The sequence below is a fragment of the Zea mays genome, chromosome 3 (genome assembly GCF_902167145.1).
Source record: "Zea mays cultivar B73 chromosome 3, Zm-B73-REFERENCE-NAM-5.0, whole genome shotgun sequence".
In the NCBI taxonomy this organism is placed as follows: domain Eukaryota; kingdom Viridiplantae; phylum Streptophyta; class Magnoliopsida; order Poales; family Poaceae; genus Zea; species Zea mays.
Window position 1 is genome coordinate 205,846,496 of NC_050098.1, and position 7,765 is coordinate 205,854,260.

General features: G+C 43.9%; 1 long non-coding RNA gene across 1 annotated transcript; it reads left to right on the top strand.

Moving 5' to 3' along the window:
- Window positions 1–273: 273 nt before the first annotated feature.
- Window positions 274–1,344, top strand: LOC111591138 (uncharacterized). The gene is made up of 2 exons (XR_002750312.2): window positions 274–716; window positions 1,193–1,344. It is a non-coding gene; the product is annotated as an uncharacterized lncRNA (long non-coding RNA).
- The last annotated feature ends 6,421 nt before the right edge of the window (window positions 1,345–7,765 follow it).

The following is a 7,765-nucleotide window of genomic DNA, read 5'->3' on the forward strand; positions in this document are numbered from 1 at the left end:
AATCCTCCATGTCTTGAATATTCAGTGGAGGGCCGAGGTCGAGACAGGATCACAGGAGATCGGCGACGAGTCGAGGAGATGCAGGCCTCGAGGCAGAAGGGTTGAGAAGAGCCGAAGTCAGCATACCGAGGCATGCCACCACACCGACAGCTGAGTGTGCCTGAGGTGGCAGACTGGCAGGGGGGCGCCATGATCCGATTCGCGTCTGGACAGGAAGGAGGACACCGGTCGCCGTTCAGACAGACCCTCCGCCCCATGCGCCGGCGCCGCTGAAACATTGCATCTGCCTCCTCATAGGTTTTTTTTTGGACGAAGCCTCTCGCAGTTTTTTTCTAGGTATAGGATTGACTGTAAAAAATAGCTTCTCGCCGAAACACCTCCCTCTGCACCCACCCAGCACTAGCCCGACCACCTCCCTCTCCCCGACCCACCGACGTCTTGACCCGACGGCTTTTCGCACTCCCTAATCGATGGCTTGTCGCGCTCCGCATCCTGACCCGCGCGCCATATGTTCCAGCGGCATTCCTGGGGATGGATCGATGTAGGCACAGGTAAAGAGGTGTAAGACTTCATGAAACGTCACTATAGATGTGATTCGCCAAGATTGTGGAGGTTCAATGTCTGTTGGAGCTGCTTCACGCCCACAAACTCATATTCGACCTCGACCAAAATCAACCTTATGGCAACAATGATCCCTCCTGGATGTCTGATTTCAGGTTTGTTTTCTTTGGATCGCTAATGATGTCATGTCTTGTTGGTGGACAACCTACAGCCTGTGCACAGAGATCTCTGTCCAAATGAGACTCAGTTGAAGGCAATCAAACAACTTATAATGGTATCCGACGAATATCTAAAAGTTTAATATTTTGATTTTCAGAGTTATTAGAAATATATAGCTAGTGATGTAGCGTTGTACACTTGTACCTCCATCAGTAATTGAAACATCTCTTCTTTTACCCAAATGTTATGATGTGTCTATGCTAAATTTCATATGGACGACATAGAATCATTGCTATTGATTATGTGGTAATGTTAAGTTGTATGTCTGATTAGTGGCATTGAGCCGTTTCTATTGGCACTGCATTGCTTGCTATAGTTCTCACGGGTGCTTGTTTGAATAGTACTTGCAATTTGCTTCAAGTTGATGGAATGCTTCGATACTGATATGCTATTATGTATTTTCATTTTGTAGCACTATGGAGTCCTAGGGTGGGTACTTCACTTGTGTACTGAACCAGGAAAGTGCAGATGTTGTTGGCTCCGTTAACATAATGGAAGTTGATAATGAAGTGACAGAGTTACCACTAGTGAATGAAATGAACTCGCATCTGATTAAGAGGAGTTTATCCAAGAATTTCAATGAAGAGGAGGACACAATGTTGGTTTCGAGCTATCTTAATGTTAGCAAGGATCCTATTTCCAAAAGAGATAAAAAAAAGGTGTATTTTGGAAAAGAGTATGGAAATACTATAACAAGAACGGGACATTCGAGTCCAATCGTAATTGGTCATCATTGAAACATCGTTGGCTTGCAATTCACATGACATACCGTGCAATCATTCATTTAGTGCAAACATACAATCAAACCATCTAGTGCATTCCATTTAGATCCAACATTTTTATATAAAAGTGAGTACTAGATTTTAGATGGAATAGGTTACATATAAAATAGCAATGATCGTTGGATTTTAATTGGATACACTAGATTACTTGATTGCGCGCTTGCACTAACATGATCGATTGCACAAGATATTTCCCCTAGATCGGGGGCGGGGTCATGAGACAATGCCTGACGCATGGCACTTACATACATCCACCCTTATTCTTTATCTTTTGCTTTTAAATCCATGTGTCAGCATTGATGTTCAGTTTTGTCTCTTTCTAATACTGAAAATGCCTCATCTATTACTACCAGAAAGTGCTAAGGTAAGGATGGCATATTTCCCTTTAGGCGCGAGTCTCGCGGGGACCTGGCCCGAATGTGGCAAGGATGGGGCTAAAATTGCCTCGCGGGAATGGAAGGGCGAGAACCCAAAATTTAATGGACAGGGGTAGGGATGAAAATTATCCCGTTGGGGCCCGAATTAGGAGTCAGACCTCCCCCGTGTGGCTTATGAAGGTCGAATTAAATAAATTGTCTCATTACATGCAAAATCCTCACTTACTACCTCAACCCTCATTTCCTTCACTTGATTGTCGCTCGTCCACGTAGCAATCCTTATTTGTATGTGTATATCATAATATTTGTACTCAACAATTGATCCCCACGGGTTCCCCAAGGGGTTCGGTTCCTGACGGGGATGGGGACAAGGAGGAAATCCTTCTCGTTAAGCATTTTAGGGCCAAATAACATTCGAAGACCTGGAAGCACTTATCTAGGCCCACCCCATCCCATTGTCATCCCTAAGCTAAGGTAGTGTTTGGTTCCATGTCCTATTTGGACGAAGCGACTCTATTCTAAACTCTGAGGAAAGAATGGCTATGTTTTGTGTTTGGCAGTCAGATTGGTTCTAGAGTGAAGCATAATAGGGTGGCTCTATCCTGTGTTTGATTTATGAGTGCACAAATAGATGATTTCCTAACCATGCCACATCCATATATTCATTTGTTATTGAAAGGGAAGTATGCCTTTGGACCATGTCTAGTTGTTTTGGTAATTAGATGCTTAACACGTTACTATGAACTAACAACTTCTCATATGAGCATGAGCACAGGTGTTTGTAAAAGCAAATTGAGGATTACAAGAAAAGGCACCCTTTAGGCTTGAAAATGGGCATACTCGTCTATGGATGAAAGTGAAACAGGTATGTTTCTACCACTTAGTCAATTGTTTTAGGTACTAATCATGTTTTCTAAGTGCTAGGGACCATATAAAGTCGAACCAAAAGGAACAAAGGAAAGTTGACACGAAAAGGAACAAGTTGGGCTGGACTGGGCAGCACCGGATGGTTCGGTGCCATCGGACAGACCGGTGTTCGTTTGGCTGTAGCCGCTCTCGGGTTAAGCCGGGCACCATCGATTATAATTCACCGGATGGTCCGGAGTTAAGCTGGGCACCATCGACTATAATTCACCGGACGGTCCGCGCGAAGCGTCGGACAGTCCGGTGTGAAGACAGCCAACGGTTAGATGTTGCACCGGACAGTCTAGTGTCCGCCTGAAACGGAAAGTGACCAATCAGGGATCTGTTGACTGTTGCACTGTGTAGTGTCCGGTACGCCACAGGACAGTCCGGTGCACCCACAGACAGAAAAGGTTGGGAGCTTCCAAATGAAGATCCAACAGCTCATATGTCCCTTGGGGCCATAAAAGGACCCCCTAGGCGCCATGGAGCAGTACTCAAGCATATTTTGAGCACACTACAACTTCGAACCTCTGCGACCACGCTGTTGATTTGTTAGAAAGATATTTGAACGCGTTCTTGAGCTGTGACTCTATCGTTTCGATTTGTGCGCTCTCTCTTTTGGTTGTGTGCATGTTGTTGCTGCGTTGTGCTCTTGTGTGCGTATCTACTCCCCTCCTTACTCCGGATTTGATTGTAATCATTTGTGTAAGGCGTGAGAGGCTCCAATTTGTGGAGATTCCTCACAACGGGATATTGATATAAGGAAGACGACTGTGGCACTCAAGTTTGATCTTTGGATCACTTGAGATGGGTTGAGTGCAACCCTTGACCAAAGAAGGTCATCACAACGTGGGGTAGTCATTGGCCGAACCACAGTACAAATCGTTGTCTCGTGTCCATTTTACTTATTGCGATTAGTGTCTTCTTGAGTTCTCCACTCACTTGCAATATTGCTCCTAAGTTTAATACTCATATTAAGGAGCAATCAAGTGAAGAGTTCTCATTTCTTCTTTCATCTCATCCTAACTTGTTTTTAGTTCTCACTAACGGATTTTATAAACCAAGTTTGTGTTGTTTAGAGTTAATTTCGCAGGATCACCTATTCACCCATCTAGGTGTTCTCAATTATGTCTTAAAATGACATTTGTAAATGTATACCATGAGATATATAATAATTGTTCCATAATCCTAAACTAGTGATATATTTTCAACAACAAATGTAAGATTGTAAGGCAATCAAGACACCAAGTGCTCAAATTAATTAGTAACTAGCTAGATACAAATGGATGCATATATAGTGTAGGTATTTCCCAAATCATAAAATATGATACAACTACTCGCCTCACCGGTGAAGCATTTTGTCACACACATGGAAGACATGAATTATATCAACGAACCTATCTTATTCCAATAAGATGAAGTGACAAACTAACAACACGTCTTACTCTATCTAACACTAATGACTAACTGACACAAATGGCAAAGCATCTAATTATCACATAGGATACACTTTAGAAGTTCTCTACTCCTTTAAAGCATGAGTTTCCACCGTTGCGTGCGTGAAGAGCGTAGATTTCGTCTAACAACCAGATAAGCTTTTGTGCATGTAATCAGATAAGACAACAAAAATATTATAAACTTACATGCATATGATCGTATAAGATAGCATTGTCGCTGTTTTAGAAGCCCTCCCCACACCTAATGTCGCTTGTGTCCTTCTTTTCCCTTCCCATGGATGTTAGCGCCATCCTCGTTCTCGATCGTGGTTGTTTGATCGTGTGCCCTAACTGCGAGGTCTCCGGTTCTTTGTGGACACCCTCCTAACACTTTTGGGACGTGTGAACCCACACCAGTTTGTGCCTCTTGGCTTAGCGAGCAGGGTGATTGTTGCCGTGGACGAGTGTGGCGAGATGTACCTACTCGAGGGCCTTTAGATCTATCACCTTATCTGCAGCGGCGGCCTCCCAATCGATGTCATCATATAGAAGGGCGTCCCAGTTCCCACCCATGGCGATGGTGTCATGGTCCTTGCCATCTTCAAAAGCTAAACCACCATAACCAGTGGTCATGGTGTGGCAGGGCGATCATGCATGGAAGTCTATGGCACCAAACAACATCCTCGCCGTGGTCGATATGGTAGTACACCAAGGGTAGCTCTATGCCAACACAAGGTACGAGATGATAGGCATCTTATTGGAGCTCTAGGACCTCGACGGCTCTGCCTTCCCCGAGATCATTGAAACTCGCCTATAGGGGGCGAATAGGCAAACCATTAAATTTATCAACTTAAAAATAATACTTGACCCCAATTAAAGGTTAGAACGATATGTAAGTCAAACAAAGTAAGGGGAGAAGTTCTTCTTGTGTAGTTTCTCTTTTGAATGTGAGAGATTAAGGCTTAGAGCAATAAGATAATATATAAGAAGAATCAATAGCAAAAGAAGTTAGGGAGGTGAAAGTCGCCTAGAGGGGGGGTGAATAGGGCGAAACTGAAATTCTCAAAAATAATCACAACTACAAGTTGGGTTAGCGTTAGAAATATAATCGAGTCCGCGAGAGAGGGTGCAAAACAAATCGCAAGCAAATAAGAGGTGTGACACGTGGATTTGTTTTACCGAAGTTCGGTTCTTGCAAACCTACTCCTCGTTGAGGTGGTCACAAAGACCGGGTCTCTTTCAACCCTTTCCCTCTCTCAAACGGTCCCTCGGACCGAATGAGCTTTCTCTTCTCAATCACTTGGAACACAAAGTTCCTACAAGGACCACCACAAGATTGGTGTCTCTTGCCTTAATTATAAGTGAGTTTGATCGCAATGAAGAATCAAGAAAGAAGAAAGCAATCCAAGCGCAAGAGCTCGAAAGAACACAAGCAAATCTCTCTCGCTAGTCACTAAAGCTTTGTGTGAAATTTGGGAGAGGATTTGATCTCTTGAGTGTGTCTAGAATTTAATGCCTAGCTCTTGTAAGTGGTTGGAAGTGTGAAAACTTGGATGACTTGAATGTGGGGTGGTTGGGGGTATTTATAGCCCCAACCACCAAACTAGCCGTTTGGTTGGGCTGACTGTCGTATGGTGCACCGGACAGTCCGGTGCACACCGGACATGTCCGGTGCGCCAGCCACGTCACCAAAGTCGTTGGGTTCCGACCGTTGGAGCTCTGTCTTCTGGGCCCGCCTGGATGTCCGGTGGCGCACCGGACATGTACTGTAGAGTGTCCGGTGCGTCAGCATGGACGTGCCTGACTTCTGCGTGCGCTGGCGCGCATTTAATGCGCTGCAGGTAGCCGTTGGTGCCGAAGTATCCGTTGCTTCGTTGTCACACCGGACAGTCCGGTGTACACTGGACATGTCCGGTGAATTATAGCGGACTAGCCGTTGCGAATTCCCGAAGCTGGCGAGTTCCAGAGCCACTCTTCCTTGGAGCACCGGACAGTCCGGTGAATTATAGCGGAGCGCCTCTGGATTTTCCCGAAGTTGACAAGTTTGACTTGGAGTCCTCTGGTGCACCGGACACTGTCCGGTGGCACACCGGACAGTCCGGTGCGCCAGACCAGAGGTGCCTTCGGTTGACCCTTTGCTCTTTTTGTTGAACCCAATACTTGGTCTTTTTATTGGCTAAGTGTGAACCTTTGGCACCTGTATAACTTATACACTAGAGCAAACTAGTTAGTCCAATTATTTGTGTTGGGCAATTCAACCACCAAAATCATTTAGGAAATAGGTGTAAACCTAATTCCCTTTCAATCTCCCCCTTTTTGGTGATTGATGCCAACACAAACCAAAGCAAATACAGAAGTGCATAATTGAACTAGTTTGCATAATGTAAGTGCAAAGGTTACTTGGAATTGAGCCAATATAACTACTCATAAGATATGCATGGATTGTTTCTTTGTTTTTAACATGTTGGACCACGCTTGCACCACATGTTTTGTTTTTGCAAATTCTTTTAAAAGTCCTTTTCAAAGTTCTTTTGCAAATAGTCAAAGGTAAATGGATAAGATTTTGCAAGGCATTTTCAAGATTTGAAATTTTCTCCCCCTGTTTCAAATGCTTTTCCTTTGACTAAACAAAACTCCCCCTTAATGAAATCCTCCTCTTAGTGCTCAAGAGGGTTTTGATAATTTTGAAGAGGGTATACCAATTTGAAATTATATCACAAGTAAGATATCAATTCGAAAATACTCTTGGTGGTGGTGCGGTCTGGTGCGGTCCTTTTGCTTTGGGCTCATACTCTCTCCCCCTTTGGCATGAATCGCCAAAAACGGAATCATTAGAGCCCTTAGAATTACTCTCGCCCTCTTTGGTCATAAGTAAATGAGTGAAGATTATACCAAAGATGGAGTCCTTTTGCATTGGACTCTCCCCAAAAGATGGAGAGATGCGTGGAGCGACGGCGAAAGATGAGTTACGGAGTGAAAGCCTTTGTCTTCGCCGAAGACTCCAATTTCCTTTCAATACACCTATGACTTGGTTTGAAATAGACTTGAAAACACATTAGTCATAGCATATGAAAGAGACATGATCAAAGGTATATAAAGGAGCTATGTGTGCAAATCAACAAAAGAAGTTCCTAGAATCAAGAATATTTAGCTCATGCCTAAGTTTGTTAAAAGTTTGTTCATCAAGTGGCTTGGTAAAGATATCGGCTAATTGATCTTTAGTATTAATGTAAGAAATCTCGATATCTCCCTTTTGTTGGTGATCCCTTAAAAAGTGATACCGAATGGCTATGTGTTTAGTGCGGCTATGCTCGACGGGATTATCCGCCATTTTGATTGCACTCTCATTATCACATAGAAGAGGAACTTTGGTTAATTTGTAACCGTAGTCCCTAAGGGTTTGCCTCATCCAAAGTAGTTGCGCGCAACAATGGCCTGCGGCAATGTACTCGGCTTCGGCGGTAGAAAGAGCTACGGAATTTTG